At 36.3% G+C, this 25465-nt stretch overlaps 1 protein-coding gene across 2 annotated transcripts in view; it reads right to left on the minus strand.

Annotated features, from left to right (window-relative positions):
* hth (homothorax) overlaps positions 1 to 25465 on the minus strand; it is a 712335-nt gene that overhangs the window by 114827 nt on the left and 572043 nt on the right. The gene's annotated exons all lie outside the window — the stretch shown is intronic.

Genomic DNA, 25465 nt, shown 5'->3' on the forward strand with positions numbered 1-25465 from the left:
TACTGCAAATTGGAATTGCAGAAGGCCAACAATAGCAAGAAAAATCCGAAAAAAATATAATAGAAAATGCAAAAAGTGAAATAAAAATTTAACAAAAATTTAAAGAAATCTTTGAAAAGTTGCAGCGCAAAGTTAGGGTGGAAAAAAAGATATCGTCGTTGTTCTTGTAGCCAGTGCAAATACCAACAAAATGGAGCAAAAATATGGCCAGATATGTATGCGTGTATGAAAATTTGTAACTAAAGCCAATAATAAATTTAAAAGTCGGAAGAAGAAATAAATGAAATAGCAAAAATTATAAAAAAATTGCATTTAAGCGAAAATAACGAGATAATGCAATTTATTTCAAAAAATAATAACATTGATAAAAGAAATTGAACTTTTGCAATAGTTAAGTGCAAGCCAGAAATGCAATGAAGTCACTAGAGGTAAGGTTTGGTTGAACTGGCCGGTCAATAAAGACCTCACGTATACTGAATGTGTCCATAGTGTTACCATATTTTGTTTGACGAATGAACGGAAAAACCTAAATAAGGCATCAGCAATCATTTTATAGAATAACTCCATCCTTTTGGCAAATACTAGAAGTTTTCTAGGACCAGCTTTATTACTGTCTCGAGATTTGGAAACTTTGTGGCCCTCAGTAGCCGGAGCCTTGAACAAGAGCGCTGTACACGAACACAGAATGTGCTCAATCGTTTCTTGATAAGTTTTCTCTTTTTAGTGATATGGGAAAATTTGTGAGTCCAACGGATTTGCACGAGAACTTAGAAGCATTACAGAGCCGCGCTTCTGTCCACGCCTTTCCTACTTGACGGATCATATGCTACTCTTGTCTCCTTTTGATTTTTCATAAATGGATTGGGCCGTCTACCAAAGCACTCGATAAATGCTGCAGGTTCATCGGACTTTTTGTTACCTCCTAACTCTTTGTGACACATAATTCGACCTGAGCAAGATTTTTCCAATATATATTACTGACGCGTCAGCAGCTTTGGCACGTTTCCTCCACAATTTATGCTGCTTTGTTTACGGCTTCCGTTTCTGCACGAAACAAACTGCAATGATCTGGAAGCCTGTACGATCCATTTTTTCTGGATGGACACAGTAAACAGTAGATACGATACCTTTCATTAATTTGGAATAGTCGATATATACATGTTTAGTATGTTCTGCAATTGTCGTGCCCTTACGCCAACCCTCTGGCTCTATTGTGGCCCCAAATTTCTTTCGAAGCCCAGGCGCAAGTCCATGGATTCCGCTCGCCCTATATTTAGTGGCGCTATATTGCTATGGCCATACGACCTGCACTCAAGATGTACCGAGGCCTTAAGCCTTGTTGCAGCTGCTAGCGCTGTATTTTTGGCCATAAGGCCTACAAACCCGTTTTGCTAATCACATAATCTTCAATCCCCATTAATTTTTTCGGTGTGCCACAAGAAGATTTCTTCGCTCTCTTCACATGTGGTTTCCATGACAACTTACACTCTATTATCATTCTTAAATACTATTTGCTGTATTTTTCTTGTATGGATACCACTCCAAACTTGAGATCAGTCCAATAAGGGACCTTATACTTCCTTCCTAATAGTACTAGATCGGGTTTCCGCGCTCAAGCAAATACATCTTGAAGTGTATGATCCAAATTTATAGTAAGTGCATGAAATAAATTTAGTGGCCTCGCGACGTGATTATTCTGCAGCTTTACATGAAGCCAATCCAATTTGTTAAGGCCGGATGTACTTCAGCCGACTTGAAACTGTCCATGATTGTTCGTTTCGAGACATTATTAAACACATCTTTGCATGTGTAAACTATTTAAGAAAATCATCTCCCATGCTGCTCTTTTATAAATTTTTTTTTATTTAAATACATATATTTGATATGCAAAAATTGTGGAAAGCTTTACAAGCTTTTCTCACTATTAAAAAAAAAATAATCAAAAGTATATTAAATATGCCCAAAACACGTACATTAAGCACAAATGGTTGTACTTAAATATACAAACGTTTGTTTGATCATCCAAAGCATTTCTTGTGTAAACCGGAAGTTTAATTTGATTAATTGCATTAGGCGCAAAGTAACGCAATCTGGACGGAGGCAAATTATGAAGCAAACAAATTTTATGAAATCAAAAAAAAATAAACATTAAGACTAAACAAAAGACGAAGGTGAGAGCTGACGTGTTTTTAAATTAGCACATCATATTTTTTAAACTTGTTTGTACATAAGTAGGTAGGGCTTCAGATATTGACTCACTAGAATAACGACTCAAAATATTATCAAAAAATTTAGAGGATGACAGATCTGTGCAAATACGTGATGGAACAATAACCACGACATGAAACAGTGAGCTGCGATCAGATATGCATTTCAGCACGCTGAACACGAATCTCTGATCCGTTTGTCCCAAACACCATTTAAGTTTCGAGTAAATCACTTAAAACCGCTTCAAATTGATAAAATGTGCACTCTGCATGAAATAAAAGTCCTCATCATCCTTTCAGCAGAAGCATTGCTAACGCATTGCTAAAATATCAGTGTTAATAACCAAGTTCTGCTGAACGCGCCTGAGAATATTCCACACAATTTGGATTAAAAACATATGTACATATAGTATACATAGCTATGCACCTAATTGTGTAGATATAAAGAAATAGCAATAAAAAGGCAATAGTAAGAGACAAATTTCAAAGCGTACAGCGGGGCATTCAAATGGCTCAGTGGATAGATGCCGCTATGAATGCAGAAGATTTCGAGGTTCAAAACTTAACTCCCGAGAAGCTAGCTGATGAAAAAGTGCAATTCAGAAACCAAGAATTAAAAAAAAAAAAAACAATTAACATATTTTGAATTTAAAATTTTGAAATAAAAATATCAAAACTTAACTTGAAAGACATCTCCAAATAAAAAAAGGGTATTAAATCATGAAAATGCCCGGAAAGTGTAAAATGTTATGTGCTTAAGTGGCAGATTATACAGTTTATAGTTTTTATAGCCTAAATGCTGTGTGTTTGTTTTTTATTGGGTTTTGGTGGCAACAACAAAAAATAATATCTACATACATAAAAACACTTTTTACAACTTCATTAAAAGTTGTTTATGATGCTCGAAATTGATTATTTCGCCACATTGCTGCCACATTCGCCATACCCAATCGTATTGGGGCGCAAATACCCCATACAAGTACTTCGACGCGCCACTTGCAACGCTGGTTTAATGCACTTATAAAGCACCTATATATGTATATATTTAGATATCTATATTGCTGTTATTGTTTTTGTACAAGCACTTGAATGCGCGCAGACTCATCGTAAAATCGTAAAAGCATCATTGGAAAAGAACATGAAATTGATTAATGCATTTACGGCGGCGCAGCCAACAAGGCAGACATACAAATACATATGCACTCTACACATATGCTAATTTACAAACATATTAACATACACAGATATACCCAGTAAGCAACAGAAGTAAAGACCTGAGAATTGATTGTTGTCAGCGTGAGCTTAAGTTGAGAAGCATCCATCTATTCCGTTTTGGATCGGTTTGAGGACAATAAACTTCAAGTTTGAGAGCGGTTTAGATCAAGTATCGGGGCTAGATGGCCAGTCGGGTTTCAGTGAGAGTTCTAGTACTGCAACGCATAAAGGCTCGCAAACGCCTCGCAAAGCTCGGAGAATTTGCGTGTTTTATCGTAGTATCTGAGTGTGTTTGTCTACAAATAAAAAACAAATAAAAACAAGATTGTCATCAAACAAACTAAAAAGCAAACATGCCTGTTACTTATTGCAAACGAATTTGCAAATAGCCAACAGCAGAAGTGTCCCTACATCTGTTGGTCCAAAGAGTAGAGAAGGAGTAACCTTTATAAACGCTATATCAGGTGGACTAAACTCCCGAAACACGTAGAAACAAAACTGGGACAACATAAAGAGGTTACCAATGTGTAGTTTAATGATTTCCTAACACATACGCTTATGACTGCGTATAACAGAGCTTGCCCTCAAAGAAGATTGAAGCAATGAGCTGAGTATCCTTAGAAAACAGATAAAAGAAATGTTTAAGCTGGCAAAGTTGGCAGAGCGCGAAGGGTGCATGGACGATTATAGCGACCTGTTGAGTATCTCCGTGCGTGAATTTTCCAGGGCGAAGAGCGTCTCATGGAAAAACTTATGTGTGGGCATGGAGGGCTCCAGCGAAACAGCGCGGTTGCGGAAAGTCCTATCAAGATAAGGAAATAAAACGGAATTGTTGCGTACATATTAACGACAAGCCCCTTTAGACAATTTTCGACAAACATTTCCCACGGGTAGATGATTCAAAAGAGCCAGCACACAAAACTTACACTTCGATCACGGTGCAGGTAATACCAGGTTTGATCACCTACCACAGGGCCATTAGCTTGACATCATTTCTACTCAAAACTTTAGAGAGGCTAATAGATGTGTACAAAAAGTCCACCGTGGATGAAAATCTACTCTCTACAACATAACATACTTTCACCAAAAACAAGTCGGTAGACACGGCACTGTATGGGGTGGTTATAAACATATCCATAGAGAGAGCTCTGGATTATAAGGAGTATACTTTAAGAGTCTTTGTAGACATTGACTAGGCTTTCAAATCCGTCTCTAAATGGGTGAACATGGATGGTCTTTACTACACTGAAGTACATGCAGCTATTACCAGAAGGATCGGCTGCATTTTAAAATGCAGGAAGACAACTTCACAATGCGTGTTGTATGAGGCCACGAAATTTATGAGCAAAGGTACTCCGGTGTCTTATCATTTCTGCTGTGGACGCTTATAATCAACCAACTGCTCAGGCAGGAGGGTCCCGGCAAATTTACGGTGTACGCAGATGACGTTGCAGTTGTCATAAGAGGAAAGTGCCTTTTAACAATTAGCTCTTTGATGGATCGGGCGCTTTGGGATATGCATACCCGGGCAACTAATGTAGGGTTGATCGCCTACGCAGAGAAGACGGATATGGTTTTGCTGAATAAAACCAACGTACAAGGTTCAAATTGGACCAAGTCTAGGCTAGGATAGATAGGTGACTCCACAAAATAAACCTGGTACAATATATCTAGGAATCATTCTGACAGTAAGTTGTCGTTGAGACCCAACGTGGAGGACAGAGTGAATAAGGCCTGACGGCATTTTATGCATGTAAAAGAATACTGGGATGTACGTGGGGTCTATAGCTCGCTCTATCTCTCATTGGGTATTTATAGCGATTATAAAGCCTATCCTATACTATTGAGTCCTTGTTTTGTGGACAGCCACACAAAAAATAATTTAAAAAAATGTAAGGCGCGATAACCCCCGAAGAGATCTAAGGCCGAGCCTCTTCCAATTTGCGTCGTACCCTTCTTGATTTTCCCTAAAAATTGGCCGAACGGGACCTACATGTTTTATGCCGACTCCGAACGGCATCTGCAAGGCAGACGAGTTTTCGCTGAGAGCTTTTCATGGCAGAAATACACCCGGAGCGCTTGCCAAACATTGCCAAGGGTCGACTTCGCTTAGAACAAATGTTCTTCTAATTGAAAAACCTTATTTCTAAAATTTTGATGTTGCTTTGTCCGGGGTGTGAACCAGGTCATACGGTGTGGTAGGCGGAGCACGCTGCCATCACACCACGGTGACCACACAAAAAAGAGCCTTCCTCAAAAAATTAGAGGAGGTATGCAGGCTATCAATGCTTATCGTGAAAACAACCCTGAGGGCTACATTGTATGCCACTCTGTACAATCCACCTATAGACCCGGTGGCAAAGAAGAACTCGTTAACAACTGCAACGAGGCTAAGTGTCTCGGAGCATCTTGAGCGCAGACCATACGGCCATAGTAGTATAGCGTCTTCAACGGCAGGACGAACCTGATTCCGTATCTGCGTTTCGAAGAGGCTCTTAGAGCAATAATAGAATGAAGAAATATTCAAAAAGAGCCATTAGATATTTAGTTTAACTTAAGTTTTCAAATACTTCTCAAACCACGATTGAATTAAAAGTTTATTGGGTGATGTTTGTTTGTGCCACTGCATGTGTATTGTTATGTTGGGCTGGAAACACAAGGCATGGAAAGCAGATGCCCTCTATCAACGTCTTCAATAACAGCTGCATTACCACAAAAGCATGGACATGCGTGAATGCATGATTCTTTGTATGTAAGTATGTATAAATAATAAAGTATTTTTTATAACTTATTTTATAAATGCATTTGATGCCTTATATTGCCACTTCCCCTTCTATAAAGGCTGAAAAGAGCTTACAATCCGTGCTTCACTATCATTACCATTACTATTTCCACTTCCATGATAATTTCCATATCCACTTGCAATTACCATACACACTAACAAACGTACGTATGTACATATGTATATATGTAGTTTTTTTGTACTTAAACTTGAAAATTAATCTTATGAGCGTGTTGCTTATTGTTATAATAACGATGTGCAAAAGTACTTGTAATGGCTTTTGGTAGATACGAATGGCCTGCTTCTTGGAGACAAGTGAGTGCACCACATAGCAAAAGAATGTTGGACTATCTCTACCACCTTATTATGTATGTATTAGGGTAGCTCAAATATCTTGCTAAAAACATTTTTTTGTGAGAATTTCAATTATTTTCTGTCTTATAAGATTAGAAGCTGCACAATGAAATCATTTAATCAGAACGCGAATTGAAAATTTGTTCATAAGAATACGTCTCTTTGCTCAAAAATCTTCACTTATTGATTTATTTTACGTTATGGCTCTTTTGGGTTTTAAAAACGTTTGTATAAATGGCGCCCAATGTGGGGCGCCCTAAATATGAAGTTTGGAACCTAAGAGATAATTTATTATATAAAAATAGCTTGCTCAGCAAGTTATTTGCCTTTCTACCAACAAAACTGAATAGGTTTAGGGGTGTTTGAGTCCAGTCCTGAGGATGACTTCAGACTGAAGTCGAAATCTAAGTGTTTTATTTAAGAAAACCTGGCCTTGAGCTCAACCAAAAATTTTAGTTATTCATAAAAAGTAAACATATTTTTAACAAACTAAACTCTTTATTATTTTACGCATACTAACATATCATTTTCTAACCTTTTCAGTTCTAACTTTTTTTGACCCACCATAATATACGCCTGGGCACACATACACCAAATGCTTGCGTTTTAGCTCAACGCAGATTGCATCCACTTGAACAGCGAATACATAATTTATAGATCTACCGAGTTGATTTTGAAGTAAACTCTGATTTCGAAGTGATTAAAGTGGTTTTTAGTGTTTTGATAGTGAAATCGAAAAATGATGTCTTTATTGCTTTGGGCGATTACTTGCGATTTTTGTGAATTTAAATTTGTTTTGGGTTTTAACCTTTGTGGAGGAGTTCATGCAGCAGTGGTTGTAAGTAATCGAGAAATAAACAATTAAGTATTAAAACCCGTGATAAATTGTGACGCAAGTAATGCGAATTTATATGACAAATATTTTTATCGGATTTTTTCTGCCATATAATACCGAGTATAAAAATAATTATTTTCAAATCGTTTTTGAAACACATAATTGTGAATTTACTTCAGATTTCGACTGAAAAATTCCTAACCATTACTCCCTTAAAGCCAATCTTGATTAAGCGAAGACGAAAACGTCGCGAAAAACGGGGCGAGACGTTAAAGAGATGATGACGGGACATAGAAGAAATGGTGAGGTAACGATTACTAGTGGATGACGAGACGGAATGCTGAAGAGATGAAAACGAGACAGTGACGAGACGATAACTATTCGAAGATTAGATATTGTCGAACAATTACAAGGCGCTGGCTTAACGATGGCTAAACATGATACATCTGTTAAACCGGGGTTATGGATTATCCCCTCTTACGCCTAATTTCAACATAACGAAACCTTTCTCCCCATAAAGAATTAACATACTATGTATTTCGACAGCAAAGGTTATACACGAGTTACCGATATTTTAGCAACGAGTTATTGTGTTGCTTTCGAAAAGTTATAGGTGAATTACCGAAAATTATCAATTGGTTATTGAAATTATCGATATCTTATAAAAACGTTATCGCTTTTATGTAAAGTTTTCGATTTGGCATTAAAAAGTTAACGATCTATTATAGAAAACTCATCGATATGTTATCGATTTACTATCTAAAAGTTTTGTATTACTTACTGAAATGTTATCGATTTGTTATCAAAAAGGAAATTATCGATTTACTCTCGAAAAGTTATCGATTATTCATCGACAATCTATGCCACAAAAAAACTATCTACTATTTGACATCGAAAAGTTATAGATTTCTTATCGGATTGTCACCAATCGGCTTGTTATCGATTTGTTATCATCGACTCATCAGGTTGTTATAATTCTGATAGAAGGTCAATCAATCACGTATCAGTTACCCGTACTTTTACAAGCCCATAAGAAATAAATAAAAAGCCGATAAATAAGGAGCCGGCAAAAAGCTCTTCTCAAAATTGCCTTTGATTTCAGTGTGCGGTAAAGTTTTTCAAATTGCCTTCTAAAAAAATCTATATAATATTTTCGCTTTTTACTTCTATTAGCAAAACTCATAGACAAACACTTGAAGCTGTGTCGAGTGGAATTAGCGCTTGAATAAAATACTAAAAAAAAATTAACGGTTCAGAAACAGCGAAAAAATATTTCAAATATTCGCTTAAAGTTGTGCCTCTTGTTATGCATGCACGTTATATTTATATATGTACATTAGACCTTACAGTAAGAGCTAACCGCATGAATGTATGTAGATGCTTATACTTCATATAGGTAAGTGGTACTCGAGAAAATATACTACATATATGTTGAAGTGTCACAAACACTTAGTACAACATATCCACTATCTGCATTCACAGCCAAAAACAAAAGATTTATTTGGTTATATACCAGAGGTGCACAGCTCCGGCAGAGCTTCAAACTACTTTTTTGTAGTAGTATGTGCTAATATGGCGAATCTTTGAGCAGAGCATTCACTTATGAGATGTTGACTGATTGAAGTACAAACTATAACTGATTGCTTGCTTTACTGAATATCTGTCGCTGCGTTCACACGACATGTAGATGAGCGCCGAAGAGTTCACCGAAGCTTTACGAAGCTCTCGAGTGCACCACTGCCATAAACTAGTTCCATTGGGCATGCTTGACTCGACAGCATTGTATACTTTCATGCTTGAATTCAAAAATTATGATAATAAAGTACAACAATCATATCACATTTATGCAGATACGTATATGTAAATACACTAAAAAAATACTTATTACATAAATAAAATAATAAGATGCTGACAAAATAAAGTTAAAGCTAGGGAACGCACAAGAAGTACATCCAGGTTTTGGGTGGTCCCTTAGCGCTTTTAGTAGCTTCAATGCTTAAATATTTATGTTTTATGTTTATACTTTCGTTGTCTTTGGCTACTCTTTTTCTGCTTTTACTTATTATACATATATTTATTTTTCAATTGTTGTCAATATAAATACATACATTCACAACGATTCGATAGTGTTTTCTTGGTAAACAAGTTAAGTGCCACTGTGCGTATACTTTATTATTTATGTTATTTTTATACATACATACATACATACTTCTGTGTGCAGTGGTCACCCAAAAAGTGTGCTGGTAAGAGTCAAATCAACGTAGTAGTATTAGCTAGTCGTAGATTGGCGAGAAAAGTGGTAAGATGTATCCACACACCTTTTTAACACTCAAACCTTTTTCGTAAATATGAGCCTATTGAGTATTCTCACACTGGACACTGTCTTATCGCTTCACGTGCATTCAAAGTCGGCCTAGTCAGTAATAGGGAATTTCGGAGGTGCGGCTTGGAGGAAGAAACAATTTAGCACATTTATGTACGTAACATACGCTTGCGAGGCTAAGATTCCAGGACACTTGTTGATGAAGTACCGTGTCAGATGACTGCCTTGATGGCTGCCTGACTATCAATACAAATATATATTGACCCATCTGCAGCTTAAGCACGCTTCCTACAAAATTTCTGCTGCATTCTTTACGGCGGCTAAAATTTCAGCCTGAAAGACACTGCAGTAAACTGGCGCCTTTTAGGATTTACTTATGTTTGGATCGACATAGTAAACAGCAAACCGACCCCTTCCATTTATTTTGAACCATCGCTATACACGTGCATATTATGCTGTTCTACCCTTGCGCCAATCCTCCGGCTGTATTGTGGCCTTAAGATGTCCTTCGAAACATAGGCACGGCACCATGTAGTATGTTCACCCTATATAAGATGACGATAAACTGCTATAGACAAAAGGCATGCACTGAAGGTGCAACACATCCTCCGATTCTTTATTACCTTGGAGGGCCCCCTTTTCTTTGGTATCGTGGGAGTCAGTGCTCTATCCACCACCTTTAATCGTCGCCTTCTTGCCTTTGAAAGTGTGGAGCAACTCTCTGCCGTCATTCTAAAGTCGCATTATTTGTGCAGATCATCATTTCCAATTGTAACATCCAGCTGTTTCGAAGGCTGGTAGCGCTTTATTTGGTTTATTATGTATTATTTTTACCATGATACTAATTAGTTCACTTTTCGGTAAACATCTGCCCACTGGATTGCTGCAATCTCTAGAGCCACAGTCAGGGACTGGTTTGCAACTTCGTTTATATACTTCTAGGTGAAAACCGGAGTCTGAGAGTTAGCTCCATTTTGCATCACCAAGTATGCTGGAGTCTGATCGTTACCTCCAGCACAAAATTAAAGAAATATGAATTTTTTAAAACAAATTTACAAAGAACTTAATTTTATTTGATCGTGCTCAAAACACGCAAATGATAAATGACTTAAATGAATTTAAAGGAATGACAAAAAAAAAAATTAATTATCAATATTTTCATTTTGGCACAGCCAAGTTGACAAAGCAGTTAAAAATTATTATTGCAACGAAATAAAAACAACTAACTTAACTCAATAAAAATCTATTACACACAAAATATGGCAATAAAAAAATTGTGCAACAAAAACAAACACAGAACACAAAGCCAAAAAAACAACAGACAAATATTTTGCGCAAACGCTTGTGGCACAAAAGTTGTTGTTGTCAGAAGCTACATTTGCGCATTGCCAAAATGGCAACTAGAAAAGTGAATAATCACGCAACTAACTATGACAGCAGCAACATAGCAACAATGGCAACACCGTTAACTCGCTAAACCTTACCAACAAGCAAACATGTTTCGCTGATGAGTTGATGCCGCAAAGTTTAAAGCAGCTGCAATGTTGTTTTTTACAAAAAAAAAAAAAAAATATTAAAAGTTAAAAATTAAATCAATTGCGGCAAAGTTTGGCATTGTTTTTGTAATCGTTTTTTGATGCTAGGCCTGTGTTTGCAACTCGTTTGCCTTTCGGCTTAAATGTGTAAGTGGTGATATTTTGGCATTTCGTAGGCGTTGCGCTGATAATATTAAGCAGGTAGCACATTAATTGCGATTCAGACTCACACACGTACACTCAGAGAAAAACGCCGTTCTAAATCCAGCACCACCGGACTCAACTCAAGCTTTTCATGTTCTTACTTTTTTGTTCTTGAAAAACGAACGACCTGTTCTTAAAACAACAACCTTGTTCTTGAACTGACACCATTTTCTTGAAAACGAACGGCCGGTCTTTAAAATATGAACAAATGTTCTATTAATGAGAACGATGTTCTTAAATCAAGCCCAAGAAAAAGAAAACGGTACAATTCGTGTGCACTACAATGTTAAATACACCATTTGGCAGCAGCTATCAAGCAGTTGTACTGGCCCAGCGGCTATGATGTTGCGCTTGCGATCGTGTTGCGCGAGTTCGATCACCACCAAACTCTGAATTTTTTAAAACAATTTTTTTTGTTCTATTTTTTAACTCTTATTTTTCGTTCAGTTCCATTCACAAATATCCCCAGGTGATTCTCAAACTTGTTATGAAATGTTTTAAGCATATATGTAGATTACATCTTTAAATAAGAACAATTTCTCTATAAGAGAAATGTATGAGAAAATGCTTATTATGCATTTTTTCTTAAACTTTTGAATTTTAATAACAATTTTTTTGTTGTAAATATTCTTTATTTAGGACAAAATATTATTATTAATAAAAATTAAATAAATATATTAAAAAAAATACTTTCCCTCCCACCAAAGATCAAGCACTAACCGTTCTTAAATTGAGACCGAAAAATGTTAAATCGGCCCCAAATCGTTCTCGAAGCGTGAGACGAAAAATCCTAAATCAAGCCCAAGTAGTGCTTGAAATGAGCACAGAAGTTTCACACATCAATACCAAAGTGGTCATAAAATACGAACGGTATGCTTGGAAAAACTGTTCTTAAAACAAGCCCATCGGTTCACGAGTTAAGAAAAAAAGTACTTAAACAGACTTTTGTCAACGAATGTTCTTAATTTTGAACTTGTTTCGTTCGTTTTAGAACGATTTTTTCTCTGAGTGTACACGTATGCATCTATATGCAAATACATAAAAATTAGAAAATTAAAAAAAATGTTTATTAATTTGGCAGTAGCAACTAGTTAGCTATTATCTTCTGTATTTTTTTGTTTGTTTTTAAGCGATTATTGATTGCCATCGTTGCGGTGGCATTTAGCTGTCCACCTTAAAAGAGCTGCTGGATTGAATGATCACATTTGTTGGTTGCCTTGCAGCTTAAATGCGTTGGCAGTTGCATTTAGATAATGTACAATATTTTATTTAAGTCATCAATAATTTTTTAAAATAAATTGTTGTATAATTTATTTCACATTAAATCGCTTATCAAGGCTTTGTGAGTAAGCGGCATATTGCTGATAGCTTTTGTGGGGTCATAATAGGTTAACTGGTTTCAAAACATGCACTGTGGTGCGATTTTGTTCTTGGCTCGTTTTTTTGGTTTTTATTAACCGATAACGATTGTTATTTAGAAAAAGAAAAATTGAGTATGATTTTTTGAAATTCGTTTGAAAATATTTTTTTGTTATTTTTAGATGGCGTCTTTATAAATTCCCTACTTTTTGTGTAGGATACTAACTGTTGGTGATTTTATAAATGACAACATTCTGAAAATTGATATTGTGGTGAATACTAGCAATTCCTACACGTCACTATGCCGCTAGCAAATAAATGCTGCACGACCACAACAGCATTGTAAGCAGTTGATACAGCAAATAGCTAAGCTTTAATGGGCATTACGGACACATCTATTCAACAACAAAGAGTGCAGACGACACTACTCCCATGCATATATAGAAGACAACAGTGAATATTAGATACAGTGATATGAGAAAAGTAAATAGTCAACTATTCGCGAAGGCTATTCGCGAAAATTTAGACCCTGGATAGAAATAGAGTTAATAAATTTGATTTTAATCTGTGTTTGCATTTGCAACAAAAGATATGCTCTGCTATTGCTCCGGCTCTGAACATGAACGAAGCATGGAGCAGAGCCGTAAACACAAAAGTGAAAATATGTCTCAGTCTCTGCTACGAGTCTCTTCGTGTGAAAGCGGGCGAAGCTAATAGCAGCATAAAAACTACGAGCGATATGGTCTTTGAAATGGATCAGTTATTTTAAATACCTTTTAATAAAAGCGTGTTTAAAGTTCAATTTCGAAATGTGCGGGGACGAGTTTAGGAACCTGTAGAGGATATATGAACGTTTGAAGTTAATAAGATCAAAACAAACTCTTTAGGCGCGGACTTTGAAATCTCCAATACCGCAGTGCTGCTTGGTAAAGCTCTATAACTTACGGAAATATAGTCAATGGACTGAGAAAGAAAGAAATCAGCGTAAGAGCTCGTAGTATTAAAAAGCTGCTGGTATACATATATCTTATGGAGATTATGCTGAAGATCTGGAAGACAAAATATAAACTCAAAATACGTCGCTAATAAAAATCATCATAAAACAATTGTAGAATGCCGATTTTGATGAAATTTTGTGTGTGTGGTCAAGAGAATTTGTTGATGCTTTAGATTCACAAATTATTTCTAATGTTTCCGGAATGTGAACCAATAACCGGCCTCTTCTAAAACAGAAGAGACAGGTTTAAAAGTCATAGCTGAGTTAGTTCGTAGATGGTCTATAAAAGTATTTTAGTTCCATATGTAGACCCATTACTGAGGTATAGAGCAAAATGTGGTACAGAGTAGTCCCAGAATGTTTTTTCACTACATGAGTATCAAATAGGATGTGTTAATGAAAGTTTTAACAAGGGGTCGTGGCTAGAAAGAGAAGAGATAGGAGTGGAGATTGAAAACGGAGTGAAAGAGAAGGGTGAAAAGAAGAAAAAAGGAAGAGGTGTGGGAGAGGAAAGAAAGTGGAAGTATGAAATAAGTTAAAAAAGGAGGAAGCGTAAATAAAAGATACGAAGGCAGGAACCTAACGAAGAGAAGGAGATGAAGAAAAATAATTGGAGGTCGAGGAATTAGGTGGAAGTAGAAAATAAAAGGTGAATACGAAGGACAGTCAGATACCAAATACGGAGAGGGGAGAGATGTAAGAAGATACAAAAAATTGATCTTTGGCGGAGCAAAAATATGGCAAATACCTTTGTTTACTGGCAAAGCAGATACATTGCAGAGATGAATATTATCGGGCAGAAGGTCTCAATTATCTAACTACATCTTATATGTAAATATGAATGTAATTTCAGCAAGTAAGGAAAGCTATGTTCGGGTGTAACCGAACATTGCATACTCAGCTGCCAATTGCAGCTTTCAAAACTTTTAAATTACCTTCTTTTAAAAGTGGGTCTTGCCACGCCCATTGTCCAACATTTTACTAATTTTTTTCTCTGCGTTATATAGTCAACCCAACTATCAAGTTTCATCGCTTTATCCGTCCTTGGTAATGAATTATCGCACTTTTTCGGTTTTTCGAAATTTTCGATATCGAAAAAGTGGGCGTGGTTATAGTCCGATTTCGTTCATTTTAAATAGTGATCTGAGATGAGTACCCAGGAACTTACACCCCAAATTTCATTAAGATACTAGCTAAGCGTGGGGCAGTTGAGGGCGAGCAGTTTAATATGAGTTATAAGGGAGTAATTTGATGCGCTTGTAGGCGTATGAGTCGTGGCACAGTGGATGACGTACCCGACTCACACGTTTGGGGTTGCGGGTTCAAAGCCCACTGCAAGCAAGCATTTTTTAAATTTATTATCTTTTTTATTTTATAAATTACTATTTTAATGGACTGTATGTTATTTTACTTTGTTTATGGTGTATTTAAAATACGGGACGATGCAAAGCATCGGTACACCTTATTTACGATATCTTTATTTTAATGTATTTGTTTGTTATTTTTAAATTTATTTAGAGAGAGGTCATTATGTACCTGTTACACCTTGTATTTATTCATTGGGGGCGAGCACTGGGGTCTCCAAGGTATTGGCTGCGGGATGAGCCCACCTTGTTTTGCTTTGAAAAATCCCTTGTATTTATTCATTGGGGGCGAGCACTGGGGCTCTGAGGTTTCGCTCTAATGAGCCACCTCATCTTCTATTTGAAGAACCTCTTGTATTTATTCATTGGGGGCGAGCACTGAGGGCTCTGAGGTTTCGCTCTAATGAGCCACCTCATCTTCTATTTGAAGAACCTCTTGTATTTATTCATTGGGGGCAAGCACTGGGGCTCTGAGGTTTCGCTCTAATGAGCCACCTCATCTTCTATTTGAAGAAACCCCTTAAAAAATGTGATATGGAGGCGAGCACTGGGCTCTGAGGTATTGGCACCCCCATCTTCTACTCAAAGAACCTCAATTTTAAATTAAAAACTAAAACTATATCTTTAGAATATTTCACTAACAAGTTGAGAATTACAAGCACACTCAATGGCTAATGAAACAAACGAAATAAAACAAGTCATAGTTTAAGTCGCTTAAACAGATACCTCAAAACTTACTCAAGTCGTGTTTACGGACAGACGGACGGACGGACCGACATGATTAAATGAATTTCTTTTTTCGCTCAGATCCTTTTGATATATAGAATTCTACATCTATCTCTATTAGTTTATGCCATTACGGGGTACCGTAAATAACCAATGTCGCCGTAGGCATACCCTTAGCAGTAGCCAAGGGGAATATCCAAAACCTCTACTTGAAGAAAGCACAAACAAAGTGGAATAACATCACCACCTGTGCAATATCAAAATCCATTTGGTCAAACTATGATGGAAAGAGGACGAGAAGTCTTCTGAACAAATCCAGGGCTAACACACGCAACTGATAGCAGTCAGCACCGGTCATTGGGCAGTAGGTACGCATGCGGAAAAGATGGGCATTCCGTATAACGACTACAGCAGAAGCTGCAAAGATCCAAATGCCAGGGAGACAGTAGAACACTTTATGTGTAAATGCCCGGCTCTAGCTAGAGCCCGGCTAAGGTTCCTTGGAACGCCGTTTCTAGAAGACCTCAGAGGGTTATCTGTGATAGCAATCCCGAATATTCTTAATTTTATCAACAACTCTGGCTGGCTGTAATACATTGACCATAACATTCTGTAGGTTTTTAGACGAGTTACATGGCATCAAACCGGCTTTAAATAGCTACTTGGGCGACCAGGGTCGCAGCCATTTCACCTACCTACCTACCTAGTGTTATACAAATAAAATACGTATAGGTCAGCTGAGACTCTATATATGCGGAAATGGAGGTGAGAGAAGTATAGAGAGTGTGAGTTGGAGTGGGCGTGGTAGTGGGAGTGGGACTAGGAACGGAAGTGGGAATTTATGGGTGTGGAAGAAAGAATCGCAGTGGAAGCGGAAGTAGCAGTTGGATGGTGAGTGGGAGTGGTGGTGGGAGCGGTAGTTAGAGTAGGTATGGGCTCAGGAGGGGTGGAAGATAAATGAACTAAGGGATGGGCAAAAATAAGAAGAAAATGGTAAATAAAGTAGCAGTGAAAGGGAAAGAGTGTAAAGAAAAAGCGACTCACTTTTGAAATTTAGATAAACCAATGTTCGGGAGAAAAAAGTCTGCCGGAACCTGTAGTTGTTTATAAAAATATATTTTTTCTAATAATAAGAAATAAATGTTTTTATAAAAGCCGTATTGGCTTTCGGTCTTGGTAGAAACTGCGTTTATAAACCAAAACAGTACTCATGGGACAATTATTTTGTTATAAACTCTGTTTTATTATTTTAAATGTTGCATGGAGTATTGCAAAGAGATATTATTTTATGTATAATAACCAGGTTCTACATTTTTGCTTTGCTAAAAAAATTTATTGCTCTTTAAATGTAGCCATAACAATGGAATGCATTAAAAATAATTAAATTATACTACATTGTTGCTAAGAACTTACCGTTATTGGTTATTGGCTGATATGGCGCTTTAAGCTGAAACCGCACATTTTAAAATGCAAAACCGCAAAACACACGTTATCGGTGCAATAACGTCCCCACACGCCGTTTAAGCGCAACATTTGCAACGCCTATCACTATAATTTAATTAAAAGTTATATATCTCTTTGACAAAAACAAAAAAAGAAAGCATAAAAAAATGCTTACATAAAACACGCTAGCGAAAGAGAAAAAACAGTTAAAGAAAAACAACAAAAAAAGTCAGTTTGAAAAATCGAAAATATTTTCCCACATTGCTGCCAGCGGTAAAGTCTCACAGCTGCAACATCACTACGAAAATCACAAAGCCTTACCGCAAAATTTATCACTTAATTGCAAAAAATTAATGTATTAAAAATTATAAATAACACGGAAGTGTAGGAATGCGGGATTAAATTAAATTTGATAAAAGGCGGAGGAATGGCAACGTCAACAGAATGTCAATTTACTAACTAATATAGAAAGAATATAAAACATAAAAAACGCATTTACACCAGTGGTGTACACAGCCAGCAGAGCTTTGAACACAAACGCACAATTTTTTGTAGTAGTGTGCGTGTATAGCGAGGATGGTGAACGAAATATCAGCGCAGAATTCACGCATGTGAGGTTTACTTCCGGAAGTACAAGCGAAAACTCATTCACTGCTTCCTCTGCTAAATCTCTATCGATACGCTCACACGATATGTAAGTAAAGGCCGAGTAAATGTCCGACGCTTTATGAAGCTCTTGTGAGCATCTCTGATTTACACATACCTAATTGCAAATGCTATGCTCTCATAGTACCACCCTAATGTCAATTCTGGGTTCACGAAGCCTCAATTGAGATGTGTTCTGATTTGGCGGCATATTTTAATACACTTGCATATGTATATGTGTGATTATATGTTTTGCATAGCATGCATTAAAATGCAATGCCACAAACGACACAAACACGATGTTGCATACAACAAATTACGCGCCAACCGCACATCAAATTAAATTTTCGCGCTCAGCCAGCAAATGGAAAATTGTGAAAGCCAAAAAAAAATTTAATAAAAGTAAAAAATAAGATGCACGCATTGCGACAAAAACGACATATGCAAAAAACAAATAGATAAAAATTAATTTCAAATACGAGAAAAAAAATTGCAACATAACACGGCTTTGCACGCCATCCACACAATATTAACAAACAATAGCAAACAAAAAAAAAAAAAAAAATATATAAAAAAAATTACATATACATATATACCGCAATACAACACGAGTAAATAAAATATATTATAACGCAAATATGCAAAATGTAAATAAGAAAGAAAAAAAATTATAACAAAAAACTATAACACCGCACAAAAACAAAGCATATGCACAAAACTGCAAAGCCAGTAATGAAAAATTGATGCGAATGCGAAACATAAATCCATCAAGCGCACCCAAATTTATAAACAATACATACAACAATGTACGTGTGTAACTCTGTAACCCTTCCAATAAAAAAAATAAACACTCAAATGTCAACTAGAAAATTGAGAAAAGAAGCAATCAAAATGCAATAGGGGGATTCGCTTGGTCTTGGAAACGGTGCACGAATTGCACGGAATGCAGGGATTGCACGGATTGAAAAGCCTCAAAAACAAAATACACGTAAACGATATGCAATCCGTGCAATTACTTGTATGCCCAAACCTATAAGGCAGTTTACTGCTTTGTGCAATTGGTATTGGAAACGTTACAATAGAGAAGCTCGGCCTAAAATCTCTTCGGAGGTTAGCGCGCCTTACGTTTATTTTTTATTTATTTAAACTAGGCATCGTGAGCAACATCCTTAATTTAAAATTTTTTCTTTGCACTATTTCTTTCGGATTGACAGTTGCTGATTTACTATTTCATGTTGGGAAAATATACTGCAACTTTTGATGTTGCGTATTTGCAATGGCTGGCAAATGCATAGCCGAATAATTTGTTGGTGTATTGTGTAAATACACTTCACCAGTTTGCAAATGCTACAATGCTGGACCATTTGCACAAGATCCTAAACTCTACTTATGTATATTTTCGTACAATTAATTGTAAGAAATGAAAAAGTAACTCTGCTTCTACAGCATTCCTCTCAATCTTCTCATTACGTTCATTATAATTTGAGCAATGGGTTTTCACGATTTTTCAACGTATTTTGTTATTTTCTATGCTAATATTATTACGCTTCGTATAGATAAATGCTATTATTCCGCAATGGGTGCTCTCGTAGTTTTGCATATTTTTTCATAGAATATAAAAAACCCGTGCAATCCGTGCATTTTGCAAGACAAAATGAATTCCCCTCATGTGTTATCTGCTATACGCCCAACGCGGCGGTACAGTTCGTCGCTACAGCTCAACGCGCCCCAATAAACGTGTAAACGCGCAAAAAGCGCTGGCATGTGGAATGTGAAATTGGGCGCGGTGGTGTTGTGCAGGTGACTGCAACACACACTTTCAATAACAATTTTCCAATTTTTATGCATAAAATAAAAATATTGCTTTAAACACATACATACATTCATACATACTCACTTTTACAAGTGTTGCCATCTTGCAGTAAAATATAATTTCTTTGAAGGATTCGAAATATTTCGGAGAGACAAGTACTTAACAATATTCGAGGTGCATAAAATTTCAATCATGTCGATAGACATGGCACAAAGAGGAATTATAAGGAGTACTCCTTAGGAGTCTTCTTGGAAATTGCTTTCAACAATGTCTCTAAATATGCGATAATGGATGGTCTTAAGTACATTGAAGCAATCCAGCCCTAACCACATGGATCGGTTTCGCAGAGGGGCTGCATGAGGCCACAAATTCGGTGGGCGGGGTATTTTCACTACTAGTGTGGACACTGTTCATCAACCAACTGCTCAGGCTGTTCGATGTGTGACACCCTTCAGGCTTACGGCGTATGCAGAGGTCGTTGCAGTAATACAAACGGTATTTTCGCGACGCCCAGCGGGTATACCCAAAATAAAAGTTGGCATCCTTGATATCACCATTTAAATGTATGAGAAAAATTGCAACCGAAAAGTAATAATTCACAATGGAAATGTATTGCATGAATAAGGGCAGCGTATCGGATATGCTTATTGGGAAGGTAGGGGAGCGCATCGGTGAAATGTAGGTGCATATTGTTCAATAAATATATATGTACATACACATATGAGTTGGGTGCATTTTTGGGGCAGACGCAAGCACTTTGCAGCCTTGTGTGGCATGCAACATACAACAATCAGCAGCGCTCTGTTGTTATATGGTTCAATGAATGGTTGTACGGTTGGTGTGTTTTACGATAACGACGAGCGTTTGGTTTGGTTGATTATTGTGGTGGGATTGCTGGCACGCATCGCTATAATATATGTATGTGTATACGTGGTATATATTTTTTTATAAATGAAAATATTAAAAATTTATTGGTAACTGGATTTGCATACGTTTGCATAATTAAAAAGCACTAAAGCTCAATAAAAAAGTTGTTATGGAAAATTTAAATTTTTAGGAGAAAACTACGAGTATATTTAAAATATGTATTTAATTATCGACACAGGCTCATATTGCTTTATAAAATTTTTTGATATTAATATAAGAGAAAAATTTGCACATGACGATGGTTACTAGGACATGTTTCTGAATTTCACTTCTTTCGGGAGCTGAGTTTTGAACCTCGAAATCTCCTGCGTTCATTGTGGTGTAAAGACAAACTTATTTATCCATTCAGCCATTTGAATGGCCCACTGCACGCTTTGTAATTTGTCTCTTAGTATTGCCTATTTGTTGCTATTTCTTTTATGCAGAACTTGGTACATATGTATAAACATAATGTTTTTATTCCAAATTGTGTTTATTCAATAGAACTGGATCAATGACATTGCACATGCGTTGTCAGAATATTATCTTATGATGCGATTCCTGCAGCGTTCTACTATATTCGGCAAAGACTATCAGAATAACTTTGTCTCTTTCTTCACAACATTGATAACATTTGTATCATTCCTTAGTTCAAAACCAATTAACATATCCTATCCTATCCTATAGGTAGGATTTTTAGTTTGGTATTAATTTTGTGGAAAAGTATTTTAGGGTAATAAGTGCTTACATATTCAACCATTATTAAAAAAAAATCTTATGAATTCCGCAAAACCAATTTGTGCCAATTCTGTATACAAATTTCATTGTAACTGACTTAAAAGTACTGGAACCTTACTCTCATAACATATTGATTGCAATCGAATTTGTGTTACGTTTTTTTTTTTAATATTTCTTTTATATTCTAGGAGTTGCCTATGAAAATTAAGGTGGCGCTTAAAAATCAAATCAACGATATCTTGCAGTCTGAACCCTTCACATTAGACGGTTATAGAGCATCACATCGAGAACAACGTTAAGATTGCTCTATGGAGACTCAAAAAATTATAATATAGTTTTTTTTTGTTATAACGAACAATCTATAATACTATAATATTAATATCATATATCAATTTTGTTCAACGCTAAGGAACAGTGGTCGATCCGAGAGTGAGCGCTTGGAATGGGCCCGTGAGGCGGCAGGGCTAAGCCAAAAGCCCTTACTGAATAAAGCGGTGAAACTGGTGAAAATCGGTAACTTTATTATTTTCGTTAGAAAGAATAAAACTTAAAAAACTAATACTAAAATTCGCCGATAGCATTGTTAGTTTGTGCGTAGGTACAAGTTATTTTATAATTTTAATTATGGATAACAAAATAAATAATAATAATTATACAAAAACGCGGGTTTAAAATAAAATATAACTGCTAAAATCCCTATTCCTGAGACGTCTGCTCATCCAGTTTTCGCTCGCTAAGATATGCTTCTCGTTTCGACAAACCATAACTGTTGGGTGTATCATGTGCAGAATTAGAGAAATTCTCAAGACCAAAACAATAGCATATCAGAGATCAGAGATGAGATACACACTTGAAAGCATACACATTTTAAACAACAGACAAACGACGATGAACAGAAAGGACGACCGCGACAATATCGCCGCTGCATACATGCTATGCTTGAGTAAATAAATAAACTAGAAATGACAAGATTACCACGTAGGGTGGTACTGATATTTTAGTTCTATATGTGTGTTCTTATTGTCCAATATTGTTGTAAGTGTAATTTGAGGTTTTCATGTTAATTTCTATGTGTTGTGACATTTGGTTTCTTTATTTATTTATTTGAAAATAAAAATAGTGTAGCCCCTGAAGAGGCTGAAATTTTCAGCGAAACGTCGGGCGAAAGGTAAAATAAATCTTTATTTGTACCAGGAAATATTAGATCAGACTAGCCTACTCAAAAAATACAAGGCATATCAGTTTTAAAAATTGGGCGCCAAATAAGCAACTGCATTTTGCAACCCATTTATTTCGTATGCAGACCGACCCACTCTAACGCGAATATACCAACAAACATCTAGTGCCGTAAAACAATTCCCCAGAGGAAATATCAATGACTATGTATATCTTTAGAACTAACCAAATAAAGAACACTCAAGGAACATAACAAACACCTAGATATGATGTTTTTTCTAAAATTATTTCAGCAGTTCGCACCAGTGCAAACATAAACGTAAAAACACGCGCATTTGCACTTCAATGAATTGCTTTTGTGACACCTAACCAGTGTCAAATATGGCCTGAAATCACTTAACACTCAACTAAGCTTCTCGACTGTTATGGCACACGTACCAAAATGTTTTTATGGCAGTTGTGGAGGCTATGCACGACCCTACATATTTACTTACATACATACAGATGTCTATTTATGCAAGCAATGCAACAGCAAAAGGTAAACAAATCTCGAAAACAAAAGAGAAATGCAAGCCATGTTGTGGCACAAAAATGTCGCCCACGTCGTGATTTCTATGCTGATTTTTATGTGTTTTATTTATATTTTTCTTTCTAAAGAATGCTATGGGCATTGTGATGTAAGAAATGTGTTTCAAGATTTGTTGTGCGTGCGCATTTTGAATAAAATAAAAAAAAACAAGAATAATAAAAATTAAAAACTTAAAACGATTCAAAGTAGAAACGCATGTGTGGCACATATACACAGCAAGATTAAATAAAATTAAAATGTGAAAAAAAATGTTTGACTCCACTTTATGCAGAGCTGCAGCAGCAACCAACATCATCATCAGCATGTGCTATGAGGGACAGCAACATGTTTGTCAACTGCAAATACGTTTTTATGTTTTATGGTATGTGAACAGTGTTATTGTTGTTGGTCTTTTATAAAATCATATTATTATATGTATGGATGTGTGTTGTTGTTTTTGTTGCCACATGCATGTGTGGGTATCCGTAACTTAGTATAAAATGCACCAAAGAAATGTGGTAAGAGTAGGAAGATCATCATTGTGATATCAAAATACCCGAAGAAATTATCGAAATGTGAAATAAAAAGATATGGGAACACCCAAAAACAAATTAAACCTAACTGCCATTAATCTTGAAGGTGAGTGCGTAACTAACAACAATGAAGCATGTGCATTAGGTACTTGTAAATCAAATTATAGATTTTTCAAGCCTAACACATTCAAACAATAATACCATAGACAAAACTATAACATATAAATTTTGGCCACGAGACGATGAAGGGTTGTTGCACAGGGGTTAAAATTAACATTTTTCTATGGAGACTCAAAAGCTGTTGTTTCATGTATATACATATGTACATATGCACTTAAACTTCATGTGGACGGCTAAGTGCATACCTTTATTACACTTATGAGATTGCTGCGCAAAATATGTGTCCTGCTGAATTTTAGTACGCATTATACTTAGTTACAACGTAAATGTGTCTTGCCATTTTATCTCTACGCTATGCTCACGGCACATATTCACACGGCTAAAAATTAAATTCTTCCTGTACTTCAAACAGCAAACATCTCATGTGTGAATTCTATGCTCAAATATTCCACATGTTAACATATATAACTACAAAAAAAGGATGCATTTGTATTCGAAACTCTTCCAGCGTTTTGCACCACTGAACTGGACCCAATAAGGGCAACACTAGTCGCCAATTAGATGAACGCCCTCCTGGAACGATCCTCAAGACGCTATTATTTTTCGACAGACATTTACTATAAAGCAGGTATGGGCCCAGCGTGGCTCTTCGAGGTAGCTGTGAGAATATACGAGTTTGATGCAAACACAAGAGCGAAATAACCGATTGTTAGTAATCAAACCACCAAGCGAGAATTGCTGTCGTTCATTTGTACGCATGTGTATGAAAATACTTCTGTAATAATACAGAGAAACCCCTTCTAGAGGACACCACTATTTGGTCTACACCTCCCTGGGTTGGACAGTTTTTCATGCATTGAGTTTACATTTTTTTGGAACATCCTTTGCCTTTATTAAAATGAACTGTTAAGCTTCCAGGTTGCCTGACTTTAAGTTTGGTTAAATTGGTCGATCCTTAAGAGCTTCACATAATTTAATAGTGTCCAGAGGCTTATTCGACGACCAAAATGAAAAACCCCCTGAAGAATCATGACCTGTATAATGATATAACTACGTTCTTTTGGAAAATAATAGATCTTACCTATGTGCCCCACCCTTCCAACTCTATCCAAAATATTAACCGAAGCGCGGCTTACATAATTTTTATAGCAAAATAATTTAAAAATTTTGGTTTTAAAATAGAAGGTTGTGAATACTTAATAAGTACATTCACGAATTTTAAAGAATTTAAAATAGCTACGGGATAACTCTCTTGGGCAGAGAAAAGTATGCTGACGGTGAGTATCCGCACAACGGTGGCTTCACTGTATATGAATAAGTACAAATAAACGCCGCCAAACACTACTTTAAACCATTTGGATTGATATTTAAGCTATTGATGTAATTTATGGATCATCTTGATAACTCTTCGAAATCCAGAAATATGAACCTAACCAAAGTTTTGAGCCTGCTTTTGGCTAGAGCTCAACACTCAGAATCGAAATGGATGACCGCTTCTTTACCTCACAATTAGCTTGGCAATTGACCCATGCAGCAGCCAGCATCTTCTTCTCATCCTAAAATGTTTTAAAATATGATTTAGGAAAAAAACATTTTTGTAATTTAAGTACAAGAGCTGCCTT

Source organism: Eurosta solidaginis, chromosome 1 (genome assembly GCF_040869045.1).
Source record: "Eurosta solidaginis isolate ZX-2024a chromosome 1, ASM4086904v1, whole genome shotgun sequence".
Lineage (NCBI taxonomy): Eukaryota > Metazoa > Arthropoda > Insecta > Diptera > Tephritidae > Eurosta > Eurosta solidaginis.